Source organism: Mytilus trossulus, chromosome 13, assembly GCF_036588685.1.
Source record: "Mytilus trossulus isolate FHL-02 chromosome 13, PNRI_Mtr1.1.1.hap1, whole genome shotgun sequence".
Lineage (NCBI taxonomy): Eukaryota > Metazoa > Mollusca > Bivalvia > Mytilida > Mytilidae > Mytilus > Mytilus trossulus.
Genome location: NC_086385.1, coordinates 17,433,814 through 17,447,861, shown reverse-complemented (window position 1 = coordinate 17,447,861; position 14,048 = coordinate 17,433,814). Strand labels below are relative to the sequence as shown.

At 30.9% G+C, this 14,048-nt stretch overlaps 1 long non-coding RNA gene across 1 annotated transcript; it reads left to right on the top strand.

The window, feature by feature from the left end:
• The first annotated feature begins 6,178 nt into the window (after positions 1 to 6,178).
• On the top strand, positions 6,179 to 8,502 carry LOC134694865 (uncharacterized). Its single transcript, XR_010102632.1, has 2 exons — positions 6,179 to 6,485; positions 7,905 to 8,502. It is a non-coding gene; the product is annotated as an uncharacterized LOC134694865 (long non-coding RNA).
• Positions 8,503 to 14,048: the final 5,546 nt, after the last annotated feature.

The window sequence follows — 14,048 nt, the reverse complement described above, 5'->3', positions numbered from 1 at the left end:
TATTTCGAAATAATTAATTAGCCAAAAATGAGTAAGGAGTATGTGGGAAATGAAATTGGTTAGCATTCTGCAAACAACGTCTCAAAAATACGTGAAAATCATTTATCATTCTATCGTATGATTTGTGTGCAGCACCCGATAAAGATGCTGTGAACAACTTATCAACTACAGAGTTATGAAATCACTGGAACTATTGTCTATTCTGTAGATAACCACGTGGCAATCAGACAAACTGTCTGGAAAGAAAATCGAGAAAGGAGATAACAGACGACATTGTGAAATCCCGGAGCAAGGACCAAACCTTTTACAATTCTCATAATCCCAATGACCCTCATAGAAATTTTAACGATAATTTCTACTACTGTGGAATGGTCAGAAAATAACAAAACTTAACGATTTTCTACCATTTTACTCTATATCTTTCAGGCGGTCGACTATTTGTGAACCGGACCTTACCAAAGACAGCCGCAAGGCCTCCATGCACATCCGGTTGTTAAATAGAAGTCATATTTTTTTATAAAAATGTTCGTTCTATAAAGTTGAACAAAGCCCTCAATCTGCTCGTGCTTCGAATTATTGTGAAACCGAAATGAGGACATGTGAAACCTAAATAAATCTTCACAAGAAAGCTCAACCCGGTATGATTACACTGTATGTCAAATTTAATGAGAAAATCAAAGATTGCTTGTCTCGTAGAGTCACACTTCGAAGTTGTTTGGCAGAAACGAACATAGCAGATATTTCTCGATTTTAACTGTAGTCAACCTGGCTATAAATTCAATTTATTCAATTTCAATGACATAAAAGACTAACACCGTAGTAAGAAATCTTTTTTTTCATGTTTAATTGACACTCAAATTATTTTATATAATTTCCAAAAGGAATGCAGTGCATAATCTGAAACTTTACTAACAAAGACAAAATCATCTAGAATATTGAAAATATAAGAATACTGCAAAAACTGGTAAAAATCCATCGAAAGGCAGTAACACAGTTTTCAAAAAACTAACACGACGAAGAGAGGCAAATGGTTAGACATTATATACCATTCTTGCAAAGTCAAGTAAATAGCAATCTTTTGGAGTTATGGGCCAAAAACGAAATGCATTCTTAACGTATTATCGTGTCATCAGGCCTTTACGACCTTGACTTTGAACTAAATGAATGACATTTTCGATATTATAAGATAACGAAGTACATTCAGAAAGTCTACTGATAATTTAAAGTAACTGTACTAAAATTACACCCTTGTTTTTTAAAACCAAAAATTCAATATAAATATGATAAGACAACTACCGTAGCAACCCTTGATAACTTTTAAATTACTTAAGTATTTTACCGTTAAAAAGAACATCCTATTTTGCCTATAACTCGCGTATAACTTATCACTATTATTTTAAAAGGCCTTGTGATTTAAGTTTTACAGATAGTTAAAATGTTCAATGCATTTTATTTATCATTTATCATTCTTTGACGATATGTTATAGTTTTAATAAGTATGCATGTTCCTCAAGCAGGATGTATTGTTTTAAAGTTTATATCTAATCAGAAAAACAATTTCATTTATGTCATTTGTTTTCTTTTCAGATTTTAATATATACATATATATAACCAAATTCAAATAAGAGTAGACATATTTCTGACAGAAGGTTACACAATTTTAGTGATTTTGTTAATAAGGTTTATTACCCTCAGCATAGGCGTGGTTATAATGTTAAAAAAAATTCAAAGACGATTAAGAACTGTAGATATAGATAATTTAACTATTTCTATTTGGCTAATCTTAGAAGCATGCAAGTATGAAAACATCTATTTTTAAAAATATCTTTATTTTTCGTGTAGCTATTGTCATATTAGTGAAAAAGAAATAAACTCAATATAGATACCAGGATAGCAATTTTTTATTGACGCCCGATGCGCGTTTCGTCTGCAAAAGACTCATCAGTGACCCACGACAGTGATTTAAAGAGTCAAAAAATTTAAAACTATAGGTTATTTGGTAAAGTATGGTTCAGAATGGTCGAGTATAATTCAGACCTTATGGTTCAGATTAAACAAAATAGGTGGACAACTAGTCAAGTATTGGTCAAGTGATAGATCAGACTATTTTCATTAGCAAATATAAGGGTCAATTACAAATCAGTACAGGCGAGTATGGTTAAGATTAGGGGCGAGTAATATTACGTAAAATTCAGACCAATTCAGACGGGTCGAGTACAAATCAGTACAGTCGAGTATATATATAGCACTTTTGAGACTTCTACTGGTTTGTAGTCATTAATATACCCTATTTCGCTTCTTATTGTGTAAATGGTTTAAAAACGGAGCCTGGTCTTTCTTGAATATTTGTCTTATTTGTTCGAATAAGTTGCTAAATAGAAATTCGTTATCAAAAATGTATATGCTAAAGTAATCAATATCAGTAGTATACATTCTTGCTATAAACACCCCCAAAAACGTTGCCATTGAAAATAAGAAGTAAATTATAGCTTAGCAGGCCCTGGTTTTTAAAGGTAAAATGACTGAGATGGACATATTTCAGTCTAACGTGAAGTTAAGAAATAGTCTCGATGAAAAATTTATAAGAAAATAAAATGAAAATAACAACCATAAAACACTTGCCTAAAAGTGTAACAGGATGGTCAACAAAAAGTGCAATAACAGAAAATAACCTAGTCAAAAGAAAGTTAAAAACGAAAGTCCTTAATATAAATGCTAAATCAAAAGCCCAAACATATTAAACCAAAGTAAAACAACTTTTCATATTCCTTACTCGGTACAGGCACTTTCTTGTAAAAAAAACCCGGCAGGTTCAACCTGGTTTATAGCTAGCTTCGTGACAGTCACATATAACTCCATGATATTGATATCAATGTGTGGGCAGACATATGTCAAATATGACAAATATAGTGGTACCGTAGTAAACATTGTGCTTTAAACTACATTTCTTTACAAACAAATAACTAATACAAAATTTGAAAACAATTTGCAGATGAACTCTCTATAGACAAAATATTTAGGCAAATATGAAATACATAAAAAAAAACAGACAATATCACAATAACACAATAACACAATGGCAAGATAAAACAGTTAGTGTATTACCCGTTAAATTTTACTGGTCCTAACGCGTTTTTTAGCAGACTTTACATAGTACTGAAAAAGTAATACTGTCGAAGGCAATTGCGTTTATGTTATATACATATTTCCAAAAAATCATTATGTAAGTCAAACCATTATTGTTCTTGACTCAATAGGACTTTCTTTACTCATACTTATAGTCTAAGACAAACGTAAGATGATTATACGATACTTTGAACAATCAAGCGAAATAAAAGCGGTGAAAAAAACAATCATTGAACAGTGGAAGAGCAGGAACGACATCTTAAACTAAGCCGATGACAATAAAAGATTGAATAAATCCCTACAAGGATTTAATATATATCCAATTATATGCTTAACATTGAAAAAGCTGAAAACTGTTAGTTTCCTCTAGTGTTTCATGACACGAAATTATAAAACATAATGTAAAAAGAAATGTTTGGGGTGCGTTGATATCTAATTTTATTCTACTTCATATGATAATAGACTTTTGTCACTGCCGTAGTTCAAGGTTACTAGTATAGACAATAAATAATCAATTTCGATGACTACAATTGAGTTCACATTTATTTAAAGGAACACAGCACACTCAGATTGATAAAAACCTACTTGACAGTCACATGAACAATGATGCAGTACAAGCTCGTTTTCACGCATCATTGTAAATATAACAATATAACGGAATTTGATGAGACTGTAATCAAAGTGAGAGGTTGAGCGCTATAAAACCAGGTTTAATCCACCATTTTCTACATTTGAAAATGCCTGTACCAAGTCAGGAATATGACAGTTCTTGTCCATTCGTTTTTGATGCGTTTTGTCATTTAATATTGCCATGTGATAATTGAACTTTCCGTTTAAATTTTCCTCTGAGTTCAGTATTTTGGTAATTTCATGTTTTTAATTTTTTCATTAGGACAACAGAAATACAAAATGTATAATCATTAACGGTACTAATTATCTGTACTTAATATAGTATCTTCAGTAATACTGTAGGTCTTTGAAACTAAAAAAAGATATTTGGTTATTTCGGGATGAGTTGATCTCGCATTTAAGTATACCACATATGACAATAGACGTGTGTCACTGACATATTTCAAGGTTTCTAATATAGACAATAATTAATCAATGGGGATGATTACAATGAAACGCACATTCTTTGAAAGGAAATCAATACGCTTAGATTTAAAAAAAACAAATACTTGACAGTCACATGAACCAGTAGGGCACACGTTTGTTTTAAATGGTAAAGAGGACAACAGAAAAAGACTATGTATTAACATCAACGGTACCAAAGCTTTGCATTACTTTGCATAGATTTAAAACAAATTTTTTCACACAAATTCATATAACACAAAACCGTTGTTTACATGCCGTTACTAAAGTACAGGCTACTATAGCTAGGCTGACAATACCCTCGAGGATCAGCAGTTCGCCAGCAAAGAATTGATCCAGTGGCAGTGATAACGGTACGAATTTTCAGCAACAGATGCTCATTTCAACAATAGATGTCTTACGTTATACGTTTGAGTCTTACAAAAAAAAAAAATAAGACCATAAAAGTCGGGAAAAAACAGACGACTTTAACTTTTATGCACAATAGATGACATTGACTTGTCGTTTCATGTTTCAGTCATCTTTTGTCAAAACAAATAAGAGATTTTATTATTCGCAATTGGCCAAATGCAACCCTTCAAACATGTTTAAGATTTAATCCATTCATACAGCCATGTACGCTTTAAATAAAACGATATTTATTTAGCTTATTATAAATTATAATAAAGATTCATGAAAATATTGACCCGATTGCCTGGTTTAGGTAACATATTTTCTTCTTTTTTAAGGACATAACTGTATCAAAACCATGAGTAAATATGACAAATAAATGTCCAATTCATGTTTTATCATCATATATTCAAATTGCTTGACCTGGATACACACATACTTTCATCGATTTCACTTTTGTTCGTAAACTGTTAACAATGTGTATGTTCCATCTTTTATTTGTATGCTACTCATTGGTAGTTATAATATTTTTACTGACATCTGCTAGACTGCTAAATACTATTTAAATGCTATTAAGCCTTTTTAACTTAACCATGTTTACGCTTTTGTGTAGCATTAAGGTAACAAGTTCGGGGGAAATCTTCAGCTTATCTAAAAAAAACAACGGGTCGAGGATGAAAACAAATATTAGTTATTGAAGTATTCTGTTAAACAATACAAGTTTAAAATTGAGAATGGAAATGGGGAACGTGTCAAAGAGACGACAACCCGAAAAAACAACAGCAGAAGGTCACCAACAGGTCTTCAATGTAGTGGGAAATTCCCGCACCCGGAGGCGTCCTTCAGCTGGCCCCTAAACAAATATATACTAGTTCAGTGATATGAACGCCATAATAATGTCATAATTGTACACAAGAAACTGAAATTAAAATAATACATGACTAACAAAGGTCAGAGGCTCCTGACTTGGGACAGCCGCAAAAATGCGGCGGGGTTAAACATGTTTGTGAGATCTCAACCCTCCCCCTTTACCTCTAGCCAATGTAGAAAAATAAACGCATAACAATACGCACATGAAAATTTAGTTCAAGAGAAGTCCGAGTCTGATGTCAGAAGATGTAAACAAAGAAAATAAAGAAAATGACATTAATACATAAATAACAACAGACTACTAGCAGTTGACTGACATGCCAGCTCCAGACTTCAATTAAACTGACTGAAAGATTATGATTTCATCATATGAACATCAGGCACAATCCTTCCCGTTAGGTTGTCTTTATAATACATTTTAGTGTGGTCATTTCAAGTTTCACTTGATATTTTTTTTTCTTGAATTATTTTCTGCATGCCAGTAACGAAACTTGAGCAGTAGCATATCTTTATTCCGTTAGACATACATAATCTTAAAAGTTTTATGTTTTATCGTGCTTTTCGTTATCTCTAAAATTCATAGTGAAATTGACTTTATTTTTCTATAAATCTTTTCTGTATGATTTACCTGTGTTGGCGACAGCTGATAAAGTTTGTGTATTCCCTATGCATGTATTCAGAGGATTTATACTTAAAACGAGACATAATATTATTGATCTACTTACACATACACACAATCCGTCAATGAAGTAAAATGAAAAAAGGAAAAGATATACAGGGACCTTGGGGCGAACTATTCTATACTGATAAGATATTTCAAGTGTTGGCTGCATGCGTTTTAACTTTATTTGCAATTATTAATATCGTATATCTGATAGGCCGTTGTCCATGGCTGACACTGAACTATGTATTCTATGCTATGCTTATAGCCTTTGGATATTATATTGGTTACGCAAGGTGCAAATCTAATATTAGGAAAAGCCAGAATACCTTAAAAGAAATGATATGTGAGTAGAAATTTTAAGATCATTTGATAAAAATAAAAACAGCAGCAGTCTAAAAACAGTGCATGAATAACACTGGACGTAAACAATCGGAAAGAATTTTAAATAATATTTTATATTCAGATATTTTAGATTGAATTCATATTAATGTGACCCCTAATTTTAATATCCTCAATTTTCCGACAAAATGCATGCACCATACTTATGTTTAGAGTGTGCGTTCTCATTGCGGGTATTGATTTATCGTAGAGAGTGATTGTTTTGTGTACTACGTGTCCCATTTGTGTGTGTATTGTGATAACCATGTTCAACATGTGAATGCAAGCATTTTTTGTATTAGAGGTAGATCATTCAAAGACGTATCTACCGTATCATATAAGTTGACGTATCCGCATCTGCAGATATACCAAAAAAAACAGTAGTGATACCCAGCTTTAATTTTATGAACTTTCAATAATGTAAATAGGCGACTGATTAATTTCTAATGCAGAAATAAAAAAAAAACAATTGGGAAATATCGATTTTTTTGTGCAATATGTATCCATATCTTCCGAATAGTTGGATCATTTTACAGGCATGATAGGAGTAAATACGGTAAAATCGTTTGTTTGTGTATGAACTTGTGCTCACGTAGAACTAAATTGTTATTTGACAAATAGAGTGATACTCAGTACTTTTCTATTACCTTTTGTGATAAAATCGCAAATGAACAATATTCAAAGTTCCTTACATGTATATAGATAGTACATTTGATTTTTTTTGTGTTTATTCACAATGAGATCTTGATTTTTTTTTTAACTAGATTATTAAAGGATTGTGTACGATATTCGTGTACCTGCCCTGCATTGGCTCCTTTTAAGGGCAAGGAGTTGATAGAACTCCTTATTTTTTTAAAAACTCCACTTTCACAAATATTGAAAGTGTATGTTACGAAGAAATTATAACCATTAACTATACATAGAATAATACCCTATCGTTTGGAACTGTCCATTAAAGTGAGATTATATTTGTATAATGTTTTAAGCCATTGGCCCATATGGGCGTAAAGTGCTTTCCAATAAAGAATTAGAATACTTTCTGATTGACGATAACAACATCATCTGTATCAATTTGTGTGCACCGGATAAATAACTCAGCTCTCCCCATAAGTATGAACATATTGAATATATATTTTTCGATATACAGTTAATTATTGCCTTTATATAATTAGAATATTTGTACATATTGTTCAACTATAAGGTCAATAATAACATGAATGCAGGGTATAAATAAGTGAATTCATGTAAATTATATTAATGTACATCTATATACTATTTCATTACTATTTTTTTTTCTTCAGATAACTGAAATACATCTTTCTGTGATGTCTGCGTAAATTATATAAATGTGCATCTATACATTTCATTTTTTTTTTATTTTCAGATAACTGAAATTCATCTTTTCTGTGATGTCTGCGTGTGATAAATTTGATTGTGGAAACTCATGGATATAAGACACAGTCTTTAAGCGGATCATTGTTATTTTGGATTAAAAGAAATATCATCGTGGTGTATGTGTAAAATTCGGTTCCAATAATTCCTTTGTTGTTATGTATGATTGAAAGAATACTTGTTGTGATACTCATCCAGCCATTGAAACAATGCAAATCAGATTCAAATTAATAATAAGCATAATATGCATTATCAAGAAAGACAATGTGTATTATCCTTACAATAACTTCATAAGATTTTTTGACAGAGCTTTCTTGCTTCTATTTTGTCGCCTGAAAAGAAACAACCATATTTGATGAGAATTGACCAGTGTTTCCTTTTCATTTACTTTCGATAGTTTGAAGTACTGAATCAATTATAACAGCTGGTTCGGCTTAATGTTACAAGGGAAAATGTATAGAGCAATGCTATGACGAGAATTATTTCATTTGTCAGATGTATCAAATTCATTTTTTTTATTTACCTCGCAAAGCATATTTTATATAATTTTGGTGAAAATATATCTGTACGATTAAATGTATAATACAGCGCTTTTATTACAATCTCCTACATTTTGTGTAGTTTTTCAGTACAATATATACCTATTTAGCGTGCAAGAGTTTCTTTGACGTGGTCACCGTAAAATTTGAGGATAAAAACTGAATTTTTCCAAGTTCTTTATGAAAAAAGAGGGGTCATCGAGATTTCTAAGACTTTATACAGTTTACGACAGGAACCTTGTTTCTTCTGATTAGATACTTGTGGAATACAGGTTTGACTAATGAAACCTAAATTTATTATTGTCAACAAAGTGACAGTTAATGTTTTAAATAGTCTTTATTACAAATTTCAATTTGACAGCATTGTTTTTCAAAGTGTTAATATTTAATGGGATCATGAAATTAAAAATTTATAAATAGGTTGTGTCTTAAGGATGTACACCTCTGAGAAGCCAAATACTTCTAGACTTTTTTTTTCTTAACCTGAATTTTGGGTTGATATGACTATAATCAAATAATTGGTGAAGAAAAAAGCATAGGGTGCGCACTTCTTATTTGGCTACGGCTCTACGAAAGTACAAAAATTTGATGATGTTCCCATTTTTAATCCATTTTTATATATTATTGGGTTATTATCATGGTTCCACAATCTACCTTTTGTTCATACTTCCAATAAAGATGAAGTGGACCCAACTGAATAAATTTTACTTAAAAAACTAAAGGTAGGAGTTAAAATAAGATATATCTTTCTGCACATCTCACTTATTTTCCCAAACGTTTTGCTAAACAATCGGACTTAATTGGTCGTAAAACTTGAAACATGTATTATTACTCAAAAATTATTCATTGGCAATACACAATTTGTTCACAGAGTTAGGTTTGATTATAACACTTTTAAAATTCATTGATATTTTCTACTTGTAACACATTCTTTGAAAATAATTCCAGAACGAGACTTCAATGAGACCCAAACGTCAGAAGAAAAACATCCTTGAGCGCTTTTCTTTATTTACCTACATCAATTACGCTCGTATTAAAAAATTAAAAGTAACGATGAATAACAATCTAAACAAATGGGGCGCTATAAAATCAAAAGATGCATAAGAGATAGACCAGATACAGATTGCTTGAAAAAGGTAGCTTACACTAATTGTATTGTTATTTTTTTTAATGTAAATTAAAAGCAATGATCTGAAAAATGGCTAAATTGACAGTATCTGTGAGTTTTAGATACTACGTTTATTACATCGATGGGAAGAATAGACCGTAGACATTGGAAATCCATAACTCTTTGGTTGTATGAATTGTCTGAGTCATCATCATGATGCATGCAATATAAAAAAAAGTATATGTTGTTCATACATACATTCATATAAAATAATTTTGATATCACTTGAAAAAAATGAAAACAACATGTTATAAATTGTATTCGCCTTAAGTGCTATTATGGATGAATCTTCATCAGGAACGCTCAAAACCGAATATGTGAAAGCTAAAGATGTATAAGGATGGAAAACGTAGAAGTTGTTCATAAGTGTTTCTTTTTTTTAGTTTTTTTTATATATTTTATAGTTTGAAATAGTTTAACCTAATAATTTAGGGGACCTTTATAGCCTGCTGTTTTGGTATGAGCGGTACTTTGATCTATTATTGTTTACTTTTCATACATTTTGACTTGGATTCCATTGTCTCATTGGCACTTATACAACATTTTCTTATTTCTACAAAGTTATGTTTAGTTGATACATTTTATTGCTATTTATTATGATGGTATATTTGTTATTCTCTTGGGATTTTGTCTGATGCTTGGTGCGTTTCTATGTGTGTTACATTTTAGTGTCGTTGTTCTCTTCTTATATTTAATGCGTTTCCCTCGATTGTAGTTTGTTACCCCGATTTTGTTTTTTGTCCATGGATTTATGAGTTTTGAACAGCGGTATACTACTGTTGCCTTTGTTTTCAGATAACTGAAATACATATTTTTGTGATAATATCGAATGATCAATTTATTTTAGAAACACATAAAATAGACACAATCTTAAATCGAATCATATTTATTGCGGATTTCAAAAAGTTTTATTATGTATAAAATCTGTTCAAAATAATTACATAATTGTTAAGTGTGACTTAAAGAAAACTTGTTGTTATACTCATCTACCGAAAAGAGTACAAAAAGGATTAAGATTAATATAAAGCATATTCTGCATAATCAAGAAAGAGATTTGTAATTCCCATTTGATATCTTAATACTATTTGTTGACACAGCTTTCCTGGCTGTATTTTGCTGTGAAATAATACCTGAAAATAAACACACTTTGTGTTTTAATCTTTTTTTCTATAACAAGTAACCAGTGTTCCTCTTCGTTTACTTTTAATATTTTGTAGTACCGAATCAATTATCAACGATGCTGCTCAGCTTAACATTTTTTATAAAAAAAATCTACGTTTTAATATATGTAACAATGTATGACGAGATTTATTTTTCATTTGTCAGATTTATTGATTTTCTTTTATCCCTTTGCTACGTATAAAATACCATACTATCAATATATTGAACCGTGTGTTACAGATCTACATTTTATTTATAATTCCTGTGTGTGTGTCTTGTTTAATTATGTACATTATTTTCTAACATAAGGAGAAGGCAATAGATTATTTGACATCTTCAGATTTTTATTTGAGCAGCAAAACTATCTTTTCATAATTTCATCACCCTTAGTTTTTGGTGGGGTTCGTGTTGTTTGTTCTTTGGTTTTCTATGTTGTGTCGTGTGTACTGTTATTTTTGGCCATGGCGTTGTCGGTTTGTTTTAGATTTGTGAGTTTGACTGTCCCTTTAGTATCTTTTGTCCCTCTTTTGTCTCTGAAGAGTGGATGGCCGAGAGTTATGTTGTCATAATGTGAGGCTCAATGAACATAAATTTTATAATCTAAAGACCTGCATTGCATTTGTATCCATCATATGAAAACAAAAGGTAATGTCTGTAAATATTGATAATGGTCTTTATAATAAATTTGCATTTTGTCAATATTGCTAAAAAAAAGGAATACTGAAATCAACATTATTATTTTAAATGCTTGCTTCTGAAGCGCTTTTCTGTATTTACCTACATGAGGAACGCCCATATCATAAAGTACAGAAATCAAGGGTGTATATACGGGATATGATATGCATTCAATATATTGGCTTCTGAAAGTAAAATGGAAAAAATACCAATGCATATACGTTGAAACCTTTACCCAAACCCTAGAGTGATAGAACGAACTGTGCAATGTCAAACATATATTGAATCTTCTTCGTGTTGAACACATATTGTGTTTTCAAGTTTCATAGTCATAAAAGGTTCTTACAAAAGAAATTGATCGTAAATCAAAGACAAACGTCATGGCCACAAAAATGTATTACTTTGTATATGTCGTTTGACCGTGAAGTTAACTCCTAAATACATTATGTAACATATTTATATCTTTTATGTTAAATTTGCCCTAAGCTGTAAATGCATGTGTGAATTATAGATTTTACACTTAATACATAGATGGAAAAACTAAAATCAACAGCTTGCTATATTTCCTCTTTGACCTTGGCAGTCAATAATGCGTTAAGTAAATGAATTTTCTGATTCATATATGGAAAGAATGCCAAATGATATTTTATACATGTTGTTAATACATATAAACACATTAAATAACTTTGAGATCAATAGTAACATACATTCATAATAACAGTAAGTAACTTGATAAAAATGTACATATATATGTGTTTATTAGCAACATTGAATAGATACTTTTCAGACAACTTAAATACATCTTTGTCAAGTTTCTATGTATGTTTTTTATGTCAAATTCATTTCTGGAAATACATGAATGTAAGACATTCTTTTTAGTTGAATCGTTATTGTAATGGATTTCAATACAGAATTATTATCCTGTCTTATGTGCAAAAACTTATTCCATGCATTTGCATATTAATATGACAGAAAAATTATTACGCAACGTGCACCCAGATATAAGCTTGAAAATGTGTTAGATCATTATGTTGCATATTATGCATTATCAAGAAAGATATTTGTAATTAAGTCCGTTATGACTCTTTGAATAACCTTCTTGTCTCTACTTGATTGCCTAAAAAAAAAACTTAAGCTATAAGGGGTTGAACCTTGGACATCGTAGACATCTAATACATATGAGTTGCGAACGATACCAGACGGACATTGAAACTAAAAAAAAAGTCAAAAAAAATAAACTTATAACTCCATCGCCAAAAACAGATAAGACAAACAGACAAACAACAGCACAACAGCATAGAAAACTTAGGACTGAGTAAAACGAGCCCAAACAATAAAAGGGGGGTTATGACAGGTGTTCCAGAATGGGAAAGCAGATCGTGCTCCTCATGTTGCACCCGTCGGTTGCTTATGTTAGTACAAACCCGGTAATAAGTCTTATTTGATAGGTTACATTCAATAAACGGGACGGGATAGTAGTTATGACTTTATTCCAAATAAAAAAAAAATATTTGTTAAACAGCCAAACAACTTGAAACCTTGTTATTCAACTGTAAAATACATATATCGACTCGAAAAATAATTGAGAATGGAAATGGACAATGTGTCAAAGAGACAACAACCCGACCGTAGAGCAGACAACAGCTTAAGGCCACAATATGGTAGACTAAATATTTTGATGTAAGTATATATAAAGGCTTACAGTAAACATTTATCTTTTTTTGTTTAAATAAATAAAACTAATTAAACAATATCAGTTGCGTTCAAGGATAAACCAGAAAATACCATGAATAAGATAGTCCAAACTACAAATATAAGTATATGTATAACAATTGACTTGTTCCCGCACAGATTGCAGATGTGAGGAAATGCTGAAAAAAAACTTTTTCATATGATTTTAAATACAAAATGATAAAATGTAGCGCTGTATCTTTCAATCACGGAAGAAAGCTTGCTTTGCAGTTAGAGTTGTCATTCTTATAACAACATTTTGAACAAAAGCTAGGTCATAACAAAACTATATAAAAGTAAAATTATGATCGAGTCAGTAAGATTCTTTAAGGGTATATGTCGCTTAATTAGGTATGCTTGCATCTTCAACAATGGCTACGCTTCAATAGCGTTGACAAGAATAAGATTAATAACGGATTTTTCTTTGATGCTGTTCTTTTATTGTTGATATTTTTTTCTGAAAACAGTATCTCTCGTCGTTGTTTTATAGGAAAATACCTCTTAAAATAGAACGAAGGTTATACAAAAAGACAACACCTTAATAAATAACGACGAACACACAAACAGACATCACTTGGTCATAAACTTAAACTACAAATGTACGGACGTAAAAACAGACACACCTATATCAGAAACATAAAATTCAAATATGCATATAGACCGCTTAATAAAAAAAATGACGGATAGACAAACAGAAGTCAGACAAAGTGGTTGTCGTTTGTTTAGGTGTTACATATTTGTATTTCATTCATTTTTTTATGTAAATAAGGCCATTAGTTTTTCTTGTTTGAATTGTTTTTCATTGTCATTTCGAGCCTTTTATAGCTGACTATACGATTTTGGCTTTGCTCATTGTTGAAGG